Source organism: Heliangelus exortis, chromosome W (assembly GCF_036169615.1).
Source record: "Heliangelus exortis chromosome W, bHelExo1.hap1, whole genome shotgun sequence".
NCBI lineage: Eukaryota > Metazoa > Chordata > Aves > Apodiformes > Trochilidae > Heliangelus > Heliangelus exortis.
The window spans coordinates 7,670,354-7,682,548 of record NC_092453.1 but is presented as its reverse complement, the minus strand read 5'-3'; positions in this window follow the sequence as shown (position 1 = coordinate 7,682,548).

Here is a 12,195-nt window from a genome sequence, read left to right as displayed (position 1 = left end):
CGTTGCCAGTGTTTCTGCTACAGCTGCAGCTCCTGTCTCTACCCCCACAGACACTGCTGCTGCTCAGAAAACAAGCCCTGCTGCTGCTACTGCTGCAGATACCACAGCCTCTCCCCCTCAGCCCACACAGCTACTTGTTGACCCTGTAACTAGGAGAAAAGGAAAACAATGGAAATCAGAAATGAGCCTTAACCCTTCCAAGTCTGAACAAGACGACCAGGTGATAGAGGAAATAGAGGATACTGGCTCTCCTCGTAGAGCAGCTAGAAGAGACTCTAAAGCAGAGTCAGCTGAGGATTCAGATTCAGAATCTGTTCAGTCCTATTCTATGAGAGACTTGCGTACTCTGAGAAAAGACTACAGCCGATTTCCAGGTGAACCACTTCTCTCTTGGTTACTCCGATGCTGGACGGATGGGGCTGCTACCATAACATTAACTCAGAGGGAAGCCAGACAGTTGGGATCCCTGGCCAGAGAGGCAGGTATTGATCGAGCATTTGGGGAAAAGGCTGGAACCACCAGCCTATGGAAGCGACTCTTGGCAGCTGTAAGGGAGAGATATCCCTATAAAGAGGAAATAGACTGCCCACAGGTCAAAGCACCCACGCTTGGAAAAGCTCTCAAGTATCTGGAGGAATTGGCTGTACGAGACGTGATCTATAATACTGATGACATTGAAGATCCTTATCACGTACCATGCCCTAGACCTATGCTGCAAAGGTTTGTGCATGCTGCACCACCACCTTTTAACCATACATTATCAGTAATGCTATGGGTTCCTGCAGATGTGGATGCAACTGTGGGTGATGTGATTAAAACAGTACGAGAGTGTGAAGATGCTGTCACAGCCCCTCGTCGGGCCTGGGTCTCAGCTATAAAGAGACAATCTGAGAAACTGCATTCACCCCTTTATCCTCAGACAGACGGAGGACCCCGCATTGCAGCCATTAAGAAGAGACGCCCTCCTATGAGACGGAATCAAGAGAAACAGAATTCAGTAAGAGGAATCTTATGGTCACTCCTGAGTGAGTATGGAGAGGACATGAAAAAGTGGGATCAGAAACCTACTGCTGTCCTAGAGGAGCAAGTACGTAAGTTGCTGACTAAGACGAAGGCAAAAGGAGGTCCTTCTAAAAAGATGGCTGCTCAAGTCTCCAGTGTGGAGCTACCCAATTCAAATATGCTGGTGACTCAAGATCCCTCTACATCAGGTGTGAGTACTGGGGATGCAAACTCCAGTAATGCACATACTGACAATGTTGTATGTGCTCAAGCTTAGAGGTGCCCTGCCTCCAGCCAGGTGGAGGAGAGGGACAACCGAATTTATTGGATTGTGTGGATTCGATGGCCTGGCACATTAGAGCCACAAAAGTATAAAGCCTTGGTGGACACTGGTGCACAGTGCACACTAATGCCATCGAATCAGAAAGGGACAGAATCTGTCACTATTTCTGGAGTGACAGGGGGATCTAAAGAACTGACTATTGTGAAGGCTGATGTGAGCCTCACTGGAATAAAATGGCATAAGCACCCGATAGTGACTGGTCCAGATGCTCCGTGCATCCTTGGCATAGACTACCTCATGGGAGGTGATTTCGAGGACCCGAAAGGGTACCGGTGGTCCTTTGGTACTGCAGCTATTAAGACTGAGAATGGAGAATGGCTGCATGCTTTGTTTGGCCTTTCAGACAAATCCTTTGTAGTGGGTTTGCTGAGAACTATAAACCAGCGGGTGCCGAATGCTATTTCAGTAGTGCATCGAAGACAATATCGTGTCAACAGAGATGCTGTGATCCCCATTCACAAGCTGATCCAGCAACTAGAAAGCCAAGGAGTGATCAGCAAGACTCACTCACCCTTCAACAGTCCTGTATGGCCAGTGAGAAAGCCTAATGGAGAGTGGAGGCTGACAGTGGACTACCGTGCCCTGAATGAGGTTACTCCACCACTAAGTGCTGCTGTGCCAGACATGCTAGAACTTCAGTATGAGCTGGAGTCAAAGGCAGCCAGGTGGTATGCTACTATTGACATTGCTAATGCATTTTTTGCTATTCCTATAGCACCAGAATGCAGGGCACAGTTTGCTTTCACCTGGAGAGGTATCCAGTACACTTGGAATCGACTGCCCCAGGGGTGGAAACACAGTCCTACCATCTGCCATGGACTGATCCATGATACCTTAGAAAAGGGTGGAGCTCCAGAACATCTACAGTACATCGATGACATCATTGTGTGGGGTGACACAGCAAAGGAAGTCTATGAGAAAGGTAAGAAGATAATTGAAATCCTTCTAGAGGCTGGTTTTGCTATCAAAAGAAGCAAGGTCAAGGGACCTGCACAAGAGATCCAGTTTCTGGGAGTTAAGTGGCAAGATGGACGTCGCCACATCCCAATGGACGTGATTAACAAAATAACAGCTATGGCCCCACCAACTACCAAAAAAGAAACTCAGTCCTTTTTAGGAACTGTTGGTTTCTGGAGGATGCATATTCCTCTTTATAATCAGATTGTGAAACCTCTCTATGAGGTTACCCGGAAGAAGAAAGACTTTAAATGGGGCTCAGAACAACAAGCTGCTTTTGAGAGTATTAAACAGGAGATTGTGCAGGCAATGGCCCTTGGACCAATTCGAACAGGGCCAGACATTAAAAATGTTCTTTACACCGGAGATGGAGGTGATGGTCCTACATGGAGCCTCTGGCAGAAAGCTCCAGGAGAGACTCGAGGCCGACCTCTTGGATTTTGGGGTCGAAACTACAAAGGCTCCGAAGCCAACTACACAGCCACTGAAAAAGAGATACTGGCCGCATACGAAGGAGTTAGAGCTGCTTCAGAAGTGATTGGTACTGAAGCACAGCTCCTCCTGGTGCCACGATTACCTGTACTGGGTTTTATGTACACAGGTAGAGAATCTTCCCATCATGCTACCGATGCTACCTGGAGTAAATGGATTGCTTTACTCTCACAGAGAGCTAGGATAGGAAGACTTGATCGTCCAGGAATTGTAGAAGCAATAACACATTGGCCAGAAGGCAAACACTTTGGAATGCCACCAGAAAAAGTGGTAAAACGGGCTGAAGAAGCCCCACCATACGACCAATTACCAGAGGATGAAAAACAATATGCTCTTTTCACTGATGGATCCTGTCGTCTGGTAGGAGGCCATCGAAGGTGGAAAGCTGCTGTATGGAATCCTACACGACTAGTTGCAAAAACAGATGAAGGAGATGGTGAATCAAGTCAATTTGCAGAGGTAAAAGCCATCCAATTGGCTTTGGACATTGCTGAACAAGAAAAGTGGCCGAAACTTTATCTCTACACTGACTCATGGATGGTAGCAAATGCCTTATGGGGTTGGTTAAAGCAGTGGAAACAAAACAACTGGCAACGTAGAGATAAACCTATCTGGGCTGCTGAACTGTGGAAAGACATTGCTGCTAGGTTAGAGAAACTTGATGTAAAAGTACGTCACGTAGATGCCCACGTACCTTCATATCGAGCTACTGAGGAACATCAAAACAACCAACGAGCAGATGAAGCTGCTCAAGTGTTCCAAATAGATCTGGACTGGGACCATAAAGGTGAACTGTTTTTAGCCAAATGGGCCCACAATGCTTCAGGTCATCAAGGCAGGGATGGAACATATCGATGGGCTCGTGACCGAGGGGTGGATTTATCTTTGGACGCTATTGCGCAGGTTATCCACGACTGTGACATATGTGCTGCAATTAAGCAAGCTAAAAGGCTGAAACCTCTGTGGTACGAAGGGAGATGGTCAAAATATAGGTATGGGGAGGCCTGGCAAGTCGATTACATCACACTGCCTCAAACCCGCCAGGGTAAGCGCTATGTGCTTACAATGGTGGAGGCAAGTACAGGATGGCTGGAAACATATCCTGTGCCTCATGCCACAGCCCGGAACACTATTCTGGGCCTAGAGAAACAAGTCCTGTGGAGACATGGTACACCAGAAAGAATTGAGTCAGATAATGGAACTCATTTCAAAAATAGTCTTATCAATAACTGGGCTAAAGAACATGGTATTGAGTGGATATACCATATCCCCTATCATGCACCAGCCTCAGGTAAAATTGAAAGGTACAATGGACTGTTAAAAACTACCTTAAAGGCATTGGGTGGTGGAACTTTCAAAAACTGGGACAAACACTTGGCAAAAGCTACCTGGTTAGTTAATACCAGGGGTTCCATCAATCGAGCTGGTCCTGCCCAGTCAGATCTTCTACACACAGTAGATGGGGACAAAGTGCCTGTGGTGCATGAAAAGAATCTGCTAGGGAAAACAGTTTGGGTTTTTCCTGCCTCGGGCAAAGGCAAACCCATTCGTGGGGTTGCTTTCGCTCAAGGGCCTGGACACACCTGGTGGGTGATGATGAAAGGTGGAGAAGTACAATGTGTACCACAAGGGAATCTAACACTAGGTGAGAATTCCTAATTTCTGCTTGTCTAGCTTAATCAGTAATGCATGGACTCTTTGGGAGTCATGAACTTGTATCCCACCTTAACTACTGTTATGTGAGTTGTTGTACAAACTAACAGTGTTCTATGAGTGTTTTTCAGGATGATTTTATGTTGATGAAATCAGAACTAGATCCATCGGCTGGCACCCAGTAACTTCCTTGAAGTTAACGTCTGCAACCTGCAACTTGTGGACCATGGACATGAACTGTGAAAATTGCTCCTTCTTTTGAGAATCTGTTACAATGGATGAGCATCTGCAATCATAGACTGAATTACTTAGTGAATTTTAGCACAGAGAGGTAGTAATAATTTGTGTATAGTTATGTTTAGGGATAAGAGATAGTAATGATTGGAGCATGACGCAAATGGTATGGAATAAGGGGTGGAATGTCCTGGTTTGAGCCAGGATAGAGGTGATTTTCTGTCTTGTACTTTTGCTTTTAGCTAAGTCTCTTGTAAGTAGTTGCACTTGCTGAAATTAACAGCAAGTTTCTCAGACAGTGTGTGTTTCTAGGACTGATAACACTTGATGTTTATAGTTACTGCTAGAGACTGGTATGCAGAGCCAAGGACACTGCTCAGCTCTGAAGAAAACATAAAGAGGTCCCACCTGCATCCCTCCTTTGGGGAGGAACGGACAAGATAGATGCCAGAATTGACCAAACAGAGTATTCCATCCCATATACGTCATCCTCAGTATAAATTTGAGGGATCACGAGGGCCAAGCCAGATTTCCTGCTTCCAGCTTCCAGCTGCCTGCCCTTCCTGCCTTTCCTGCTTCCCTTCCTTCACCCGGCATCCTGGAAGGATCCCGTCCGTTTGCCTGCCTGTGCTCCTGATCCGTGCCAGCCCTTATCTGTGTGTTCCTGCCTCCAGTTCCCGACTGCTGCCGACTCCAGGAGTCCAGCCTGGACTTTCCCAGAGCTGCCCTGCAGCCTCGGTGGTGACGTGAGAGCTATTGGGGGAAAGGGGGGAGGAATGTGGTATCCATTTTCTTGTATATTTGTATATATTTATTAATTTTTTCCTATTTATCATTACTGTTTCATTAAAGTTGTGTAGTTTAGTTTCCAACCCATAAGTCTCTCTCCCTTATTCTCTCTCCTTTCTTATCAGGGAGGAGAGAGAGATTAATAGAGAGCGTCTGTTACTCGGTTTAATTGCCGGGCCAGTGTTAAACCGTGACAGATACCCTACAGACTCTAGAGTTGGCAGCCATTGTTTACGCCTTTTCACGTTGGCTGAATGTGCGTCTTAATGTTGTCTTAGATTCCCTTTATGCTGTGGGAGTTGTACAGCGAATTGAGGACGCATACCTCAAAGACATCGCAAACTGGCGATTAAATGACTTATTTCGTCAGCTGCAGACTGTCATCCAACAGAGAGATCAACCTTATGCTATCATTCATATTCGGAGTCACCAATGGTCTGACGGCCTAGGAGAAGGCAATGCCCGAACAGACAGATTGGTTTCGCTATCCGTACCCATGGACGAATTTACTAAGGCAAGGAATGCGTATGCTACCTTCCACCAGAACGCCAGAGAACTCCATCGTCACTTCCAGATTTCCATGGATGAGGCCAGAGGCATTGTAAAAGCCTGCCCACAGTGTAACCAAAAGGGACTTGGTCTCGGCCTCAGAGTCAATCCCTGAGATCTTGGTCCAAATGAAAGATGGCAAGTGGATGTCACTCATGTACCAGAATCTGGAAGGCTTAAACATGTTCATGTTACTATTGATACTTATAGTCATTTTATCTGGGCTACAGCTCAGTCTGGTGAGAAAGCGTTGCAAGTGATGCGACATCTCAACCTTTGTTTCGCTGTCATGGGTGTGTCAGAGCAGATAAAGACTGACAGTAAACCGGCATATACTAGCGACAAGTTAGCTCGATTTTTTCAACAGTAGGGAATCAGGCACATTACAGGCATTCCCCGCTCGCCAACAGGTCAAGCTATAGTAGAGAGGGCAAATCAAACATTAAAAGACTACCTGACGAAATTCACAGATTTACAAGACCCACAGGAGCGATTATTCAAAGACTCTATTTGTCTTGAATTATCTGTGTATATTCGGGGACCAAAAGTTAGTGCCAGTATATATTCATGGGACAATAGCCCAACAAGCTGACCCTTCAGAAGCCCCATTGTATGTGACCTACAGAGACCCCACCACGGGTATATGGCAAGGACCAGCAGAGGTTAAATATTTAGGCAAAAGTCATGCGTGTTTCCACCCTTACAGGTACCTTGTAGTTTCCCAGCAAGCGGACTCAGCCAGCACCTGCTCCGCCAAATTTGAAAGCATAAGCTCAAGAGCAGAGACAGCCGTATTAAGTGCTCAACATGTTCAAAGATAGAAACTGCCGTGTCGACTTCATCATAGGTTTCATTGTCATTTTAAACTTTGATTGTTTTGCCTTCATGAACTTCGACCCTTGACAGAATGTCTGGGTTACCCTTGTGCGTCAGCTTAACACCACTTCCTTTTGTGCCAGTCTATGACACCAAAAAAAAAAAAAAAAAAAAAAAAAAAAAACCAAAACAAAAAAAAATCGCCTTTTGTTACATATTTAGTTGGTGTACCAGCCTCTGAAGAGACATGGCCAATGTTTCAAGCAGCAATGAACCACACACAAGTGCAATTTCACACCGAGAGTCTATGTTCCACCAAGGCCAGTCTAGTTACATGCTTAAGTGACTACGACACTTGGGTTAGTCGTCTGCCTGTTGGGCCCGATCCCCAAGAATTAAGCCTTATAGACTCTCTAAATGCCACTTATTGTCTCTGGATGAGTAGCTTGTCCACTGATTGTACAGAAGTCATGGGGAGACAATGCGTTACTACCAATGTTTTCCCAATGGGCAATTTCAGCCAGTGGTGCAACTACACCCTCCGTGGTGCTACTAACCCATCGACTGGGACACAGCTTCCTAGGAAATTACCATCAGGGTACTTTTTAATTTGCGGAGATTGGGCATGGCTAGGTATACCATCCCGTCCCATTGGAGGGCCTTGCACCATTGGTCAACTGAGCTTAGCTATGCCTCACGCACACCCGAACAGTACCCATCGTGTGCGGTGGAAGCGAGGCCTGGCCCAAATACTAGCGCAGGGATGTGATGATGATGTTAACCTTTGGTCCAAATGGCAGGTGATTGTTTTTTGCTGGGAGCAGCTGCCGCTCGTGCACATCGGAACCTGAAGAAGCTGAGTTGTTGGGTGGTAAAGTATGCTAGTGATACCAGCAAGGTATTATCTGAATTAGCTGATGATTTATCTTCTGTACAACATGCAGTATTAGAAAATAGAGCTGCTATTGATTTTTTGTTTTTAGCTCATGGCCATGGCTATGAAGATTTTGATGGTATGTGTGATATGAACTTGAGTGATCACTCTAAATTGATACATAAGTAGATACAACAGTTAGTAGAACATACTCAAAATATCAAGCAAGATGTAGTATTTTTCGGTATAGATGAATTAGTCAATTGGTTTGGCCTCACCAGATTTGTATTATATTGATAATTGTAATGTGTTTTAGTTGTATGTTAGCGATACTTAAGAAGTTATTTGCCAAAGCTGTTAATATTATGAAAAAGATAAAGGTTTTGTTGAAGAATGGTTTGAGGTACAAGGACATGGACCTCTATTAAGTACTAAAAGGTTATGAATACAATTACATAACAAGTATATTAAGAAGTTACAAGATAAATAAAAAAAAAAAAAAAAAAAAAAAAAAACCCACAAAAAACAAAAACAGACTTCGCCCATTATGAATGTAGTAATTGAATGTTGCAATCTTAAATTTAACACAATTCAGCAACTATGAAGGTCCTAGGACTCCGTTATGCTATGAGCCGGTGGGACCTGGAGACGCTTATAGGGGCCCCCCAACAACATTTCGTCGGATAAGTCTCTCCTATCCTTCTTTTGGCTCTCTGCACTAGTGGACGCCAGACCTTCCTAATATTGAACAGAGCTCTGTTAAAGAGTGTGTGAGTATGAATGGTTGTATGAAACACAGACACGTCATTAATGCGAAGTCGATTCTTACTTGATGAAGACAACGAAATCTGTTTGATAACTTGTTAACCAATTTGTTTGATTCATTAATAGAGTGGTTTGAATAGTTTTTTGATTATTTCAAAAGGGCATTATAACATTGAATGTATCAATCTATTTGATTCATTAATTAAGTGGTTTGAGTAGTTTCTAGATTGTTTTAAAAGGGCACTATATTATTGAATGTATCCTTAAGTTTTGCACGTTTTTGTTATTTGCACTGTATTTGTTTGAAAATTAGCACTGCAAAAATTTAAACCAAACATGGGCTTGTGCAAAAAGAAAAGGGGGGATATGTTGTGGAATGTTAGAGAGGTTTGGAGAATGTTGGAGAATATTCCTGAATATTCTCGAAGAGATAGGAGGTACGACCCCTTTACTATGCCCAACCCCATGTTTGGGAGGCCAATTAGATCGGCCCATACTCCGGTGCTACCTGCACCAGGGATTCGCTGTGCTACAGGTAAACACACCGGGTGTCCAATAAAAAGTTATGTTGGTGGCTGGGGTGTGGTCACGGAAGCACTATATAAGCAAAAGTTGCTGCGCAATAAACCAGAAGTTCGTTTATCAACCTTATTGGTTGCACGCATTTTCTTTGCCGCTCCCGCACGTAAGGATGGTTAGGTCTATGGGTAAGTTTACATCATGGCGATCCACGGAGCACTGAGGTGTAATGATAAATTAAGGCATCTGGCCATGCTTGCCGTACTGGCAATAATGCTGCATCTAAAAACAGTTGACACAAAATTGGGCTGTTTTCTATACCCTGTGGGAGCACTGCGCACTCAAATTGTGAAGCGGGGGCTTCCCTGTTAAGGGCTGGGAGTGTAAATGCAAATTGCTTTGTGTCTTGTGGGTGTATGTGTATGGTGAAGAAGCAGTCTTTTAGGTCTACTATAAGTAGATGCCAACGCTCTGGAAGCAACGCGAGGTTAGGCGTTCCGGGCTGAAAAGCTTCCATTGCTTCCATGTGGGAATTAACTGCACGTAAATCATGTAGTAAACGGTACCTGTCAGACTTCTTTTTAATTACGAAGATTGGAGTATTCCAAGGGCTAGTTGATGGTTGTATGTGCCCTTGCTCTAGCTGTTTTTGTACTAAGATGTGTGGTCAAATAGGGTCTGGCGGACGGAAGATCTCGCGGTGTACGGAAAGCTAGGCCAAGCCCCCTTCCCCCCCTAGAAGACAATAGCCTGAGGAATGCAGACGGAAGTGACATTGCACACCTTGAGCTATTTAAACCTGTGTAACCCCCAATAAAACGCCATTTACCATCCATCACATTGATGTCTGTGTGCTTTTGGCCCGAGTGATCTGGGTGTGATCACCGTGTCGCACTTGAACCAGGCCGCCTTTGCCTTCCACGAAGGCAACATTCTGGTGCCGAAACCCGCGAAGCAGCGGGTCGGGAATCTCGCCTGGATTTGAGTGGTCGACGGCCAGCGCGGCAGGACCGACACTGGCGGGGAGGACGCTCCCGGACCGACAAGGAAGCATGGAAGCCCTTGCCAAGGTAGAATCATTGTTGCAGAAACAATGGGGGATTGATTGTAAGATGAAAGGTTTTACTTTCTTAATTACGAGGTTATTAGACCTTAAGGTTATAGATCAGCCGGTGGATATTCTCCATCCGGAGACGTGGAATCGATGTACCATAGCTCTTGCCGAGGAAGCAAAATCCACGGGCAGAGCAAAAAATCTTAAAAATTGGGGTAAGGTCGAGCAGGCCTTGCGAAAGGCCATACAAGAGCGGGAAACCTGGAAGGCTGCCAGGGAATGCTTGCTGGCCACCCCGAGACTGGGGGTCGGGGCGGCCACACAAACGCCGTGCACCCCGGGCGCAGGCAATTTCGCCGAGCCTAAAGACCGGCGGGAGGACGATCTCCCACCCAGATCCCCGAACCCTGACCCACCTACCGAGGGCCAGGATTCGGCAAAATCCTTCTGGGAGGGATTGTCCGAGGAGGCCAGGGCGGTTGAGGAAAGTTCGAAATCCGAGACCGCATGGCCCCAGCCTCCCCCATATGTATTTGAAAATGGCGCCGAGCGGCTCGGGAGGAGGCGGGGCGAGGCTGCCTCCGGCGGGAGCGGGGCGGAAGCACCTGAACCGACGGGCGCGCACAAAGGGGAGGGGGAGGAGTGCGATAAGGAATGTGAAAAAGAATGTAAGAAAGAATGCGAACAGGAGAAGGGGGGCGGCACCGGCCGGGACTGGGAGGAATGCGACCGGGAGAAGCGGGGCGGCGCCGGTCGGGACGACAGTGTGAGTGTGAGTGCGTGGCAGAGAGCCAGTGAGAGTGACTTCGTGAGGCATTTGAAAGCTGCATTTAAAGTACCCACCCCCCCGAGCAGGAGGCGGGGCGAGCCACGAGGGGGCGAGCGGCCCGCCCGCAAGGGGAGGGGGTGTGGGCGGGGCCGGAGCTCGAGGAAAAGGCACGGGAAACCGGAAGTAGCCTGCCAGACGAGCTCTGACTCCGAGCCCGACACTAGTTGGGACGAGCAGTCGGATAGCGATTCGACTTCTGAGGAGGAGGAAACGGGATTATATAAGATTAAAAGCAAAAACATCCCCATCCGTTATAGAGAGGAACCCCAAAGGGAAAAATCTCCTCTCACGGATTGGAGAAAGATTAAGATGGCTTGCGCGGACTGGGCTCCGTCGGCCACTCTGGCGTTCCCGGTCCGAGTGACCGACGGAGGGCAGCGAGTTTACTCGCCGGTAAACCCTAAGGATATACAGGCAGTTGTGAAAGCAATTACGGAAAAGGGGATCAATTCGGCCATGGTATCTACCCTAATTGACGGGCTTTTTGGGGGAGATGATATGCTGCCCTTTGATATAAAACAAACCTGCCGATTAATTTTCGACGGAGCTGGTATGATTGTTTTCTGACAAGAATGGGAAGAGAATTGTACCAAGGCTTTAGCCCTGGTGGGAGGGGCAGACCACCCATTACATGGCTCTAACCTGCAAAGATTAATGGGTACAGATCCGGCTCTGCTTACCCCCCAGACACAAGCCCAAGGCCTGCGGGCCCCCGAGGTTGCGGCAACCACTCGTGCCGCTAGGGACGCTATTCGTACAACGTCCAGATTTCTGGCCAAGCCATCGCCATGGTCCACATTAAGGCAAAAAGAAAGCGAGAGTTTTACGCAGTTCGTGGATCGCCTTCAGGCGGCCATTGACTCCTCATCTCTGCCATCAGAGGCAAAAGGCTCAGTCATGTTAGACTGCTTGCGTCAGCAGTGTAATGTGAGAACCAAAGAGACCCTGCGATCCATTCCAATAGGGGCAAGCATAGCAGACATGATTAAGCATGTCACCAACGAAGAGCATTTGGCCCCGATCCAAATGGCTGTTAGCACCACAATAGCCAATGTGCTAACATGTTTTAAATGTGGCCAAGCAGGCCATATGCTGGCAAACTGCCCCCAACAGGGGAACCCTTCAGTGGCGCCCCCATCACGTCAAAGCCAATTCCGAGGGCCATGTTGGGTCTGCGGAAAGCAGGGGCATCTTGCTAGGGACTGCAGAAACAAGAAACTCCAGGGAAATGGGCGGGGGAGGGGGCAGCCGGGCCGTACACAGCCTCCTCCCACCTGGGACATGAGGCGGCCCAACCACACCAACCCCGGACGTGGCGG